At 46.6% G+C, this 12,058-nt stretch overlaps 1 protein-coding gene and 1 long non-coding RNA gene across 2 annotated transcripts in view; both read left to right on the top strand.

Annotated features, from left to right (window-relative positions):
* Positions 1-12,058, top strand: part of ASIC2 (acid sensing (proton gated) ion channel 2) — a 1,152,840-nt gene that overhangs the window by 623,332 nt on the left and 517,450 nt on the right. The window lies entirely within an intron of this gene.
* LOC105508741 lies at positions 2,355-6,580 on the top strand. The gene is made up of 3 exons (XR_001001323.1): positions 2,355-2,510; positions 2,602-2,662; positions 6,169-6,580. It is a non-coding gene; the product is annotated as an uncharacterized LOC105508741 (long non-coding RNA).

Raw genomic sequence — 12,058 nt, 5'->3', positions numbered from 1 at the left:
ACTTTCAGTATGACATCAACTGACTTGCAATATTCCTAACAATTTGACAATCGGCTCTCATAAGTTGACTTGAGCCAGTTCCAGCATCCTACTGAATTTATTTTTAAGGTAGAGTCTACAGGATTTGTTGAAAGTTAGGATGTGGGGGCAAAGGAAAGACAGAAAACCAAAATGACTGCCAAGCCATTGAGTATATGCTAGTGCCATTTACTGAGATGAGAAGACTGAAGGGAGCGGTCAATTTTGGAAGGGGCTCAGAAGCACATGAACGTCACTCCCACATACTCCCCAGGCTTCACAGGAGGAAAAAATACCAACACGCTTTTGCTCTTGGACTTGGGAATAAGGAGAACATTTTCTACTATCTCCATAAATCCAAGCAATCCCAAGGCCACTTTGTGGTGTAGCAGTGAAGAGAATGCACCTCAGAAGCAAGACTCTTCTGTATTAGTCAGGGTAAGGCTGGCTACTGTATCAAATACCTCCTGAAATCTCAATGACTTAGTCTGGTTTAAGTTGATGTCTCTTTTATGCATCGTGCAACCAGCAGTGTGTGGGGAGGCTGGAGTAGAGGTGGGAACTCGGTTTCACATGGTCATTCAGGGATCCATGCTGATGGACAGTGCCCTCCTCCACACACGGCTCCTTTTTTTATTTTTAAATTTCAGTTTTATCTTTCTTTGTTCTGTTTTTTAGAAGCATTCTAGAATAAGTCTGTAAGATTTCAACACCACACATGGCTTCTGAAGTCAGTCTAGGGATTAAGTTCTATTGGCAGGAGGGCATAGAGAGAGACAAGAAGGCACATTAGCTTCATAACCACTTCCACTAAGAAGTGACATTTTTATTCCCACCATATCCATTGCTAAGAACTGGTCAACATGGCCTCTTCTAATGCAGGGGACCTGAGAAATGCAGGTTTTGACCAGACAACCACTTCCCTACACAGCTTCAGTCTTTGCAAGGGAGCAAGAAACCTTGGTGGATGGCCATTCATCTCTGCCTCTGGCCTCACCCCAGCTCTGCCTTGAGCAAGTTGCTTAACTACTCTGAGTCTCGGTTCCATCTCTGAAAAATGGGAATAATCCTAATACTTACCCACAGGATTTCTGTGCTGCTAAGGAAAGGAAAGGAAATGATACTCATAATGCACTTATACTGGCCTGCCACTCTCAATGCATTTGAACCAGGAGTATTATTTGTGATCCATTCCAACCTCCTCATTTTCCAGATAAGCCCACCTCACATCAATGTGCACTTCTTCCCTCAACTCTAAGCATTCATCTACAATCCGCAGAGAATGAGGCCAAATACTAGGAGCACTTTGAAAGGGATTTATACCTTAGAGGTGACCTCGGTATAGAGCACTGACTTTGGAGCCACAGGACCTGAATTCTAGTCTGAGATCTAACAGCAACATGTTAGGTCATTTGGCAATGTTCTAGGAATTCTCTGAGGCTCCCTTTCCTCCTTTATGGGATGATGGATAACAATAAATACCCGAACTTGCCGGGAGGATGAAGAGAAACATCATATGCAGAGGGCCTTGCAAACCCTACACACATGAATGTCTGTTTCATTGCCAGGATCTAAAAATACTTTGAAGGCTGCATAGGACATGGCAAGATGAGACACATCACCACACAGACCAATCTCCCACAGATCTGCATCATTTTAAAAATGATCTGTTTGGCAATCAGCACATACTGGTGCTGCCTCGTGAGCAGAGGGTTCTCGTCGGCAGGAAGTTGAAGCTGTTCATTTTCTAAGACTTCTCCCTCTCAGCTTGATTCTGCCTGTTCAAGGTTGTCCAGGGTCCCGAGCAATCAGAAATGATTTGTGTCAAAGAACGCATTACAAGAATCATTTGTCACTTCTGGTTCGCGTTTGAATTTGAAGAATGATGCTGGGGAGTGATCTGAAGGCATGATGTGAAGTGTTGTTATGATGAGCAGCAAAACAGTTATGTTAACCTTCTTGTGAGCTGAGCTCTGGGGTTCAATTTTGACAGTGTGTAGCAAGGGCAGAAATTTCCAGCCCCCACAAAGAGATGGACGGGGAAGTATTAAGAATACCTCTCCACGAGAATACCTTATGATTAAATGACAATCTTCTCAAAAAAAATTAGTATCATAGCGGCACAAAGCAGCCTGGAATGATTTTTGGGGAACAGCTGGTTTAGCCCTTCACCTTACAGAGAAACATTGAGGTGCACAGAGGTTTTGTGACCTTGTGGCCACAAAGTTAACTTTCCTGTTGATTAGATAGTGTCTTCATCTTGCAAAAGCTGACAAGTGGATTTAGGATATTTATCTCGGAATTTAGAACACCAAGTTCTAGGCGCAGTTTATTCTCCATCTGGTTATGACTTCTGCAAGACACTCCACTTCTTTGCATTTCCGTCTGTCTCCCTGAAAGAAGACATTGATGAATCCCCAGGTCTGCTACAACCCTGAAATTTTGTGATTCCGGGCAATCCATGGGGCAGACTTTTTATCGTCATTTGACAGGTAAGATAACTAAATTCCAGAAATCTGGAAAAGCTTCTCAGACAAGGCCTTTTATTTGAATCTTGTGACACAAGTAGATTTATTTTAATAGATAGAGAATATGTCATGGCCCTGTAAGTCAAGAGAACAGGATGGCCAAAGGCAACAAAAGGGTAGGGCACTTTAAGAAAACTTCATGTACTTGATTATGGCTACATAATAGAATGTGAGAGACAGGACAGAGGAACAGCATACTGAAACACAGCTTTTCTTTCTTTCTTTCTTTCTTTGGCTCACTGCCACCTCTGCCTCCTGAGTTCAAGTAATTCTCCTACCTCAGCCTCCCAAGTAGCTGGGATTACAGGCATGTGGCACCACACCAGGCTAATTTTTGTATTTTTAGTAGAGACGGGGTTTCACCGTGTTGGCCGGGCTGGTCTTGAACTCCTGACCTCAGGTGATCTGCCTACCTCAGACTCCCAAAGTGCTGGGATTACAGGTGTGAGCCACCATGCTCGGACTGAAACACAGCTCAGAATCAGATCATGGAGAGCCTTGAATATCAAGTTCAAGGGCATAATATCTCTTAGCTAGTGGTTCCCAAATCATATGGCATATGGCAATCTTTGGATGTATTTTTGGTTGTCACTACTAATAAGGATGTTGCTAAACATCCTACAATGCACAGGAGAGCCCCAGCCAACAAAGCGTTATCTAGCTCCAAATTGTCACTAGTCAAAAGGCTGAGAAATACTGCTCTAGGCAGAAAGAGGAGAGGTTCTCTGCAGAGTCCTATCGAGGCTATCTTGGGCTGGGCGAGAGGCAAGACCGGCGGCAGAAGGCTTCCACAATCATCTGGGGAAAAGATGATGCAGGTCTGAGCCGAGACAGGGTCAAGAGGATCAACGTCAGTGACATGGAAGAGATGGAAATGACAGATATGTGGTTTCCCCATCCATTGCACTAGCACCTTCCAGCTCCAAGCCATCTTTTCATAGCATCTTCTTTCTGTTCTTTCCTATTCACTTGCTCTGCTGTCCCAAGAGTCAGAGGGTGAGAGGAGATTCGGGACTGGATTTCACCTCCCAGATCTTCCAGCGGCCCATCATGGTAGCCTCACTTTTAATCACACCCAGTCCTGGAAGCAGAAGGAAGGTCAGGAGCTGACACATGCAGCACTTCCTGCAATTTCATTTTATAATTATTTGTGCCATTATTAGTTTAATAGTTTCTGGTACAAGATTGCAAGTTCTGTGAGCAGGGACCATGTGGATCATGTTCTTCACTACGTTCCCACAGCCTGGCAAGGTGCATGATATGTAGGAGATGCTTAGGGAAATGGGTTTGATGAATGACCCTTGGCTTCATGGGTGAGGTTGGTTAGGCATCAGGCACTTGTTAAGGGCAAACCATGGAAGTGCCAGGTTAGTGGACTCAGCCTCACCCCTCTGGCTGAAGAATAGGCTGGGTGTTGATTCTGGCTGCTCTCATTGCATCCAGCCACAGACACAGACCCACCTCCCTGGAAGCAAGAAGAAAGTAGAGGACAGATGGCCAATAAAAAAGACCTGAAATTGTCTAGTATGATCGCTCAACCCCTCCCATACACACTCCTCTTGGGCATCCCTTCCACTGTAATACCTTTTCCCTTTCCATGTGGCCCCTGTCCTCACCTGGAAAACTGAGTGCGAGGCTAAGGGGAGAACAAAGGGCTGGGCACACAGTGTGATCATTTCCGCTCATGAGACAGTCAGGGAAAGGCCTCCCAACCTCAAGCACCCCACCGTCAGAAACTTGAGACAGACTATCGGCACCCCCAGGTCATAGAAAGAGAAACTGGGAGTTGGGGATGTAGAGGATGGAGGAAAGAAGGGCCTCTCTCCTTGGCAGTGGGATGAGCCCTAGGACGTTGTGACCCAGTGGGAGGTGTGTGGATGTATGTAGCCACAAGTGCAATGGAGAAGTCTTTAAACATTGGCTTCCGGCCGGGCGCGGTGGCTCAAGCCTGTAATCCCAGCACTTTGGGAGGCCGAGACGGGCGGATCACGAGGTCAGCAGATCGAGACCATCCTGGCTAACATGGTGAAACCCCGTCTCTACTAAAAATACAAAAAACTAGCCGGGCAAGGTGGCGGGCGCCTGTAGTCCCAGCTACTCCGGAGGCTGAGGCAGGAGAATGGTGTAAACCCGGGAGGCAGAGCTTGCAGTGAGCTGAGATCTGGCCACTGCACTCCAGCCTGGGCGACAGAGCCAGATTCCGTCTCAAAAAAAAACAAAAAAAAACATTGGCTTCCCTGCAATTTGCAGAATTTTTAGCAGTGACTCCAGGAACACCAACCCCACAGCTCAAGGAATCAGGCCAACCTAATTCTAAGAGACCCGGGCAGCCATCTGGCCCTAAATCCCCAGATGGCAAGAGCAAGGGCCTCTGCAAGGTCAAACGTGCCTCAAGAAGCAGGGAGGACTGAGGTCCACATGTCTTGACTTTCCAGCACTCTTTCTGCCTGGGGCTTGGTCTGCTCAAGGTGTCAGGTCGGCACAGATGAAGGCAGCTCGGATTTGGTATAACCCCACCCACTGCCCCCTGCCCAGTTTTATGTACCGCAAGACTACAGAAACAAAGCACCCTCCTTCTCGGTGGCACCCAGTACTGCCAGGAGTTCTATGACCTTGTCCTAAACCTTTCTGGAACATTTGACTTAAAGGACCAGGAGGCCATGCCTGTAAACTCTTTCTACTGATCGAGGCCTGAATCAGAGAGTCTATGGTTCAAATCCTGTCAAGCTGTGTGATTTTGAGCTAAGTTAATTAATAAGTTAATGAATTAAGTTAAAAATTAGTAATTAATTTTTAATAAATAAAAATAAGTTAAAGATTTTTTCTTTAACTTATTTAAGCCTCTGCTTATCTACTGGTAAAATGGAAAGATAGTAGCTAACTCAGAAAGTTCTTGTCTAGTTAAAAGAAATAAAATGGAACAATGTACAGACAAGTACTTTATATACCTAACACAGAGCAGGGACTGGAAAACCTTTTGTTAAATGAGTGCATGCATAAACTAATAGAAATGATTGACTTTTATAGAAGCTATGAGAGGCAGTCTGCCACCCCTTGGTACCTGTGAGGTTGGTCCTGCATGACCTGGCAAAGCTGGGTCCCTAGGGAGGACTATGAGCTGTTTATTAGTATTTTAGGTTCCAACCTTCTCTCTCTTGAGCCTGGCAGCAACACAGTCTTCTTGAAAAAAGTGCTTAGTGCAGGCCCAAGAGGCCTCATCCTCCCATCTTAGCCCCTGACCTGAGCAAAGGTGACCTGTATACTCACCTATGTTCATGCCAATTAAGTGATTTCATTAAAAGGGCTGGCACTGTCTGTGGGCAGCTCCAGGGTGACCCATGAATTAGGAGGGCATTGCTGCCATCTGCCAAGCCTTCCCCTTGCTTGCCATGGGACGTAACAGCCAAAGGGGACTGACCTCTCTCTTCTTTTTTTTTTTTTTTCCAGCCCTAGCATGCTAGGAATAAAGGAAGTCTAGAGACAATCTCAAAGTCGGTTTTATTTTTCTAGAAGCTCACAGTTTAATTAGGTCTATAAAGCATTTAGATTTTGTGTTGGTTGAAATTGACCCAACACACAGAATATTCCATGACATATTTTGTTACCTGCTCTCTACTCACAGGCACTGGAAGGGGCCCCTTCCTCCTTCAGAGAGCCTCGTTCTTACCCAAGGGCCAAGAAACAGGACATCTAAGGACTTGGAAGCCCCAGGCACGTGACCCCCGGCCTCTCTGTTCTCCAACTAAGGAACGCTTTAAGGCCTTCACATTTATTTATGTATTCCCTGGACTTACTTTGTGCTATGCCCAAGGAAGTGAGCTGAATAAGACCCAGCAGGGTTGAGAGACATAAAAATGGCTTATTGAAATTCAATACTCTAAGGGCTGGAGGAGATGGATGAGTAGCGAGCTGGAGGAGCACAAAGGCAGGAGTCCCGCTGTCTGCCTAAGGAATGCTTGAGGAAATAAGAATAGCCCATATTTATTAAGCACACAGTACAAGCAAGCACTCTATTAAATGTCTTACATGATGTATCTCATTTAATCCTCATACGGAAGGGAAAGGTACCACACGTATCTATTGAGAAGTGACTGTTCTAAGCACTGTGTGAAATGCTTTGCAGAAATGATTCTGTCTTCTTGGTAACTGTGGCATATACATATCATTAGTCGCATTTTATATACAGTGAAACTGAGTTTCAGGGAAGTTGAATAATGTGCCTTAATGCTGGAGTAGAAATAAAACCCCAAACAATCTATTGTCTAAACTATTGCTTCTCAAACTTGGAGGTGAATGACAATAAACTAAGGATCTTGCAGATTCTACTTGAGTAGTTCTGGGGTGGTGTCTGAGATTCTGCAGTTCTGACAAGCTTCCAGGTGATATTGATGCTGATGCCGCTGGCCCAGGAGTACATGTGGAGAAGAAACGCGCTCTGTACCATCTTTGGTGGTTCTCAGCCCCAGGTGCACCACAGAGTCAGCCAGGGAGCTCTTAAAATGCATCAGTGTTTGGTTCCTACACTCTGGAGATTCTGATTGGATTGGAGTGAGGTGGGGCTTGGACATCACTATATTTTAAAAACTGCCCTACAGGCAGTCAGGGTTGAAAATAATTGCTATACTTTTAACTGTCGTTTTAAAAGCGAATCTTAAACATTTAGTCCAAACCCAAGATGTCCCCAAAATTCACTCCCCCATGGCAGCCCCTAGCCAGTTGGATTCAGCCTTGGAAGCTGACTCATTTGGCCAAACTCTCTATTATTCTTTCCTCCTGAACTGTCCTGGAGTTTCCTGGCCACTCAGCTCTCTTACTGCCTCCAATATTTTAATCCCATTGACTCGGAGCCTGCCTCCATCCTCTTTTCCTCACGATTCCCAGAGCAGCAGGCAGAAGAGACATCCCCAGGGCTATCGATTCCCAGGGAATTCACAAGGTGGCTATTTCTTTCTTAATTAAGACCTTCGTGATGAGCAGCTGGTATTGGACCAATTAATCAGCTCTCTGAAGGCACAGGGGGAAAGCGGCAACAAATATGGTGATTCATACCATGGTTTCTCTAGTAAAAGGGCTGCAACTTGGCTAGATGTGGATGGAAGGGAGGCCTGAACAGAGCAGCACGGCTAGCCTTGCCTTGTCTTTTGCTTTTTTCTTCCCTTTTTGAGTTGGATGCGGGATGATATATTCTAAAGGCCACCTTTACCCAAGCATTATTCTCCCCGCCAGCCAATCCCCCTCACCAGCCACCATTATCTGTCATCAGAGACAAGACAACAGAAGATAATAGAAGCTTCCAATTCACGCTGCTTCTTTCTTCCATTCTCTGGGGAAATTATGTCGAACATCTTTTTCATTGACTTATTTATTGTAAGTGTAGGAAATGAATTGCTTACAGGTTCGTGGTGGGGCAGCGCTGATGTTATCAGGATTGCTGGTGCTCTGGCTGGAGGGAGAGTTCCAGGGGTCTGGTAGGGTATTAATTAAACGGACTGTCCTCCCTTTTTCCCCACAGAAGCCCATGTGATGGTCCCAAGCTTTGTCTCGATTTAAAACAGAAGCAGTACTGCGAGTCCACTGGCTCCCTGCCTCTCCTGTCCTATAGGATCACAGCCAGAAACCACACACACACACACACACACATGCACACACACATGCACATACACACACACGCACACACACATACACAGGTCAGCCAGGCCCAGGTTCAAATCCTCCCTGCCATCTCCTACGGGGGTGTAGTAAGGACACTCACTAGCCCTGACACCTTCTCACCTTGGACACATTGCTTAACCATTTGAGCATCACTTCCTTTTGGGGTTACCAAGGCATTGGGTCAAATGAGCATCTGCAATACAGTAGGGCCTCCATGAAGCTCCGCCTTCTTCCTCTTCTTCCTGCAGAAAATGTCAAAGCCAAAAGTGCCCTTGAAGATCATGTAATCCAGTCCTACCCTTTGTCCAATGGGAGTCAGAGGCCTGGATTGGGACAGTGATTTGCTCCAGGTCTCTCAGTGAGAAAGTGGCAGAACCAGGCTCCACGACCCCCTATCCAGTTCCTTCCCCTTCACCACAAAGCCTCTCTGTACCCTGATTAACAGATGTACTTCATTTTAGGTGCATGTCCCTAAAATGAGTGTGTAAATGCAACTCTGGTAAGCCCACAGATACCAGGCATGTGTCAGGGGATTCTCTTTAAAGGGATATTCCTGGTATTCCCTTTGTTCACGACGACCCTGTGTGTCATAGTCTGTTGTTTTTGATTCAGTTTTTCCAAGTATGATTTCCATAAAGTGGGACACACAACACCCCACTTCTGGTCGTTTTTCATTCACTGGAGCACTCTCCTCTGCCACCCTGGCTCTACCTCTCAGCCCAGAGTTGATTAGGCTTCTAGCATGGCAATTACTCCAGAGTTGGTTTCTGGTAAGTCACTTGGTTTCAGCTACTTTTGAGAGTCCAATTTGGAACATAAAGGCTTTAGCTGTTCCTTGGTCCTTGAATGGGTTTAGGGCTCTGATTCTGGCTTTCCTTGAAGACTCAGGTAGGCAATTCTCTTTCCTTAGATCTGCCCACTGGACGGTGCACCCTACTGTCCATCACCTCCTCCCTGGCACACACATCTGTAGAAGAACAGTATCTCTCCTTTCCTCCTGCACCAGGCATCCACCTGCATTCTCTATTGTTAGATCATAGAAGGAAGTAGGCACACAGGGCACCCAGCCCTCCTCCACAGGTAGCAGGTGGGGGCTCTGACCAGTAACATCCTGAGCCAGCCCAGTATCACCCCTGAAACAGAAAATGACTAGCTGGAAAACAGAGATAATCTGTCTCAATTATGTGCAAGTTCAGCAAATTAAGGCCAAGCATGAGGAATCTGCCTGTGTTTTGATGAGTGAACAGATGGATTCGACCATGAGGAATTCTTACAAAAGCTTCCAGCATAGACATCAGATCTGACCTTTCCAGGAGACACAGTCACAGAACTGTTTACAGTGGGTAATCTGGTGTTTTCTGGGGAGGGGAGGAAAAGTGGTGGGCAGCCCAGGTCTGGTTGACGGACTTTCCATCTCTCAGATACTAGGCAAGCAGGGTCTCATAACCCGCCCAGAGTACCACCAAAGCCCACCCATTTTCTGCCCTCATCAGGCCCTTACACAGCCAGGGCCAACCTGGCCCTGACAATGGACAATCCAGCACCCGTTCTCATTGAGTGCCTACTCTGTGTTGGGCACAGGTTTGAGCTAGAATGTATAAGAGAAACGTGGAGAAAACGCCCCAAAGAAAAAGCAGAAGAGCCTGGATCTGTCAGACTCAGCTCCGGGGCACATGCTGGGAGATTGGGAGGTGGACTCCTGGGTAGCCAGCAAGAACAGTCCTCTTTCCAAAGCAATAGAAGAGAAGGAGTGGCTTGATCAGAGTGAGGGAGACATGACTAGTAAGAATTAACCCCATCAAGATCATCAGGGTGAATGACGTCCCCAGCACCTGACTGCTTGGGGTTTCATCCTCCGCCGCCGTGCAAGAAGAAAGAAAAGCGTCTCAGAGATCTCAGTTAATGGGAATTCTAAGCCAGGATGTTGCCGCAGAAAAGGCTGGTTGGGTACCCTCCACTTTCAAATCTACTATTATTGCTGGATGTGTGCAGTCCCTGTCACATAAAACAGGGACTTGGTTCCTGTCATCTTAGGGCTCACAGTTTACTTGGGGCTGAATTCCTCACACTTTCTGGTCACCATATTGTTCTAGGTGAAGGCTCACAGAATCAGAATCTTCAGGAAGAGACTAGAGATTTATATCTGTGAAGCGCAGGAAATTTTGACCTAGGACAAGAAGACACCCATGAGTGGAAAGATAACTTACAACCTAAAGCAGGACAGGACAGGCAGTAAATCCTGCAATAGCTCAGAGTCAGAAGTGACCACTGATGATTAGTGGGGTCTGGGAAAGCTTCCTGGAGGAGGTGAGACTTGAGCTGGGTTCCAAAGGATGGATAGGAGTCATAGGTCACCATCAACCACCACCCATGTTGATACCTCAATTCAAGTTCAGTAAGGAAAGCAAAGCTGCTAAGATACAGAAATAACAAGGCATCTGTTACAGAGACTTGACCTTCTGTTATTGTGGGAGCTGGTCAGTCCATCTAGGTAAGGCAGGGGTATTTGCATTTGATGCTGGATCTCCATGTCTGTAAGGCAGGAGGTAGGGAGGGGAAGATGGAGATAAAGTGAGGGATAACAACGATAAGCTGTACATATTTCCAAGGGGTGGTGGAGCAGTAGCCTCACACAAACAGCCAGCAGCTAAGTGACAAGGTATGTGAGCTACAAAGTGGCTGCTTCACTCTGCCCTCCACACCCCCTGCACGACTCTCTCGTGTCCACCCTACTCAGAAAGACCTGGCAGGGGAGAATGCTAGGAAGTGTCGCACAGTCTAGCCACGTAGGCACACGACTCTGCCAGCATGCACTCCTGTTCCAGGCACATGACTGAGGCCGACTACAGGACTCAGCGAGGGGAAGGCAGCCCAAGTAGAGGGAATGTCAAGAGTAAGAGCACAGAGACAGGAATGACACAGGTCTCAGTGACGGGGGAACAGAAGAGACTGGGGTTCATATTGTTGGTATAATGAAGACGGCCTTTTAGGGGTCACAAGGACCTTTGGCTTTTCCTGTGCCCAGGAGAGCTGCTGGGCTCCCTAGGCGCTGTTTCCACTCTCAGCTGGACTCACTTATGACTGAGTTAAATACATCTGGGAGGAATCCCAGTGCTATAGTGTGCACCTGTAGTCTCTACTACTTGGGAGGCTGAGGCAGGAGGATCACTTGATACCAAGAGTTCAAGGCCAGCCTGGGCAACATGATACCCTGCCTCTAAAGAAACAAACAAACAAATAAAAAACACTTGGGAGGCAGGTGAGAGGAAGGAGGTGGAGGGACTCAAACTGGGGACCTCATTCTTGTGAGCTGCAGCATGGCCCAACTCAGCTAAGCTGCCACACCAAGCCAGCACCTCTCCACCATCCTTCTTGTTAGCCATATGCATACACCTAACAAGCTGTGACACCCCCTCCCAACCTCCTAATGAGCCTACACTTCACCCAGAACATACAGAAACAATACTGGTAAAAGATCACCTTTCTTGTTTTACACAAATTCTCATTTCTGTGATACCTGTGTGGGGAGAACTCATGCTCTCATCTCCAATCAAACAGACCTAGCTCCCACTTCTAGTTCACAGTTTGCTGGCTGTGCAATCTTGGGCAAGTCAGCCAATCTCTCTGAGCCTTCGTTTCCTCCTCTGTGAAATGGGAATAATGATACTTACCCTGATGATGTACTGGGAAGGCTAAAATGGGGATTGTATGTAGAGTGTCTCTATATAAGGAACCCAACAACTGTGTATCAGCACATTCTGACTAGAGGGCAAAGATTTTGGAGGCAGGGATTAGCAAGAACTAGGAAGAATCTCAGAGGCTGAGCCTGGGGATGGTGAGAGAAACTCCTGAGCATTGGC

The sequence above is a fragment of the Colobus angolensis genome, unplaced genomic scaffold (genome assembly GCF_000951035.1).
Source record: "Colobus angolensis palliatus isolate OR3802 unplaced genomic scaffold, Cang.pa_1.0 Scaffold167, whole genome shotgun sequence".
NCBI classification, from domain to species: Eukaryota; Metazoa; Chordata; class Mammalia; order Primates; family Cercopithecidae; genus Colobus; species Colobus angolensis.
This window is presented reverse-complemented; position numbering and strand designations above follow the sequence as displayed.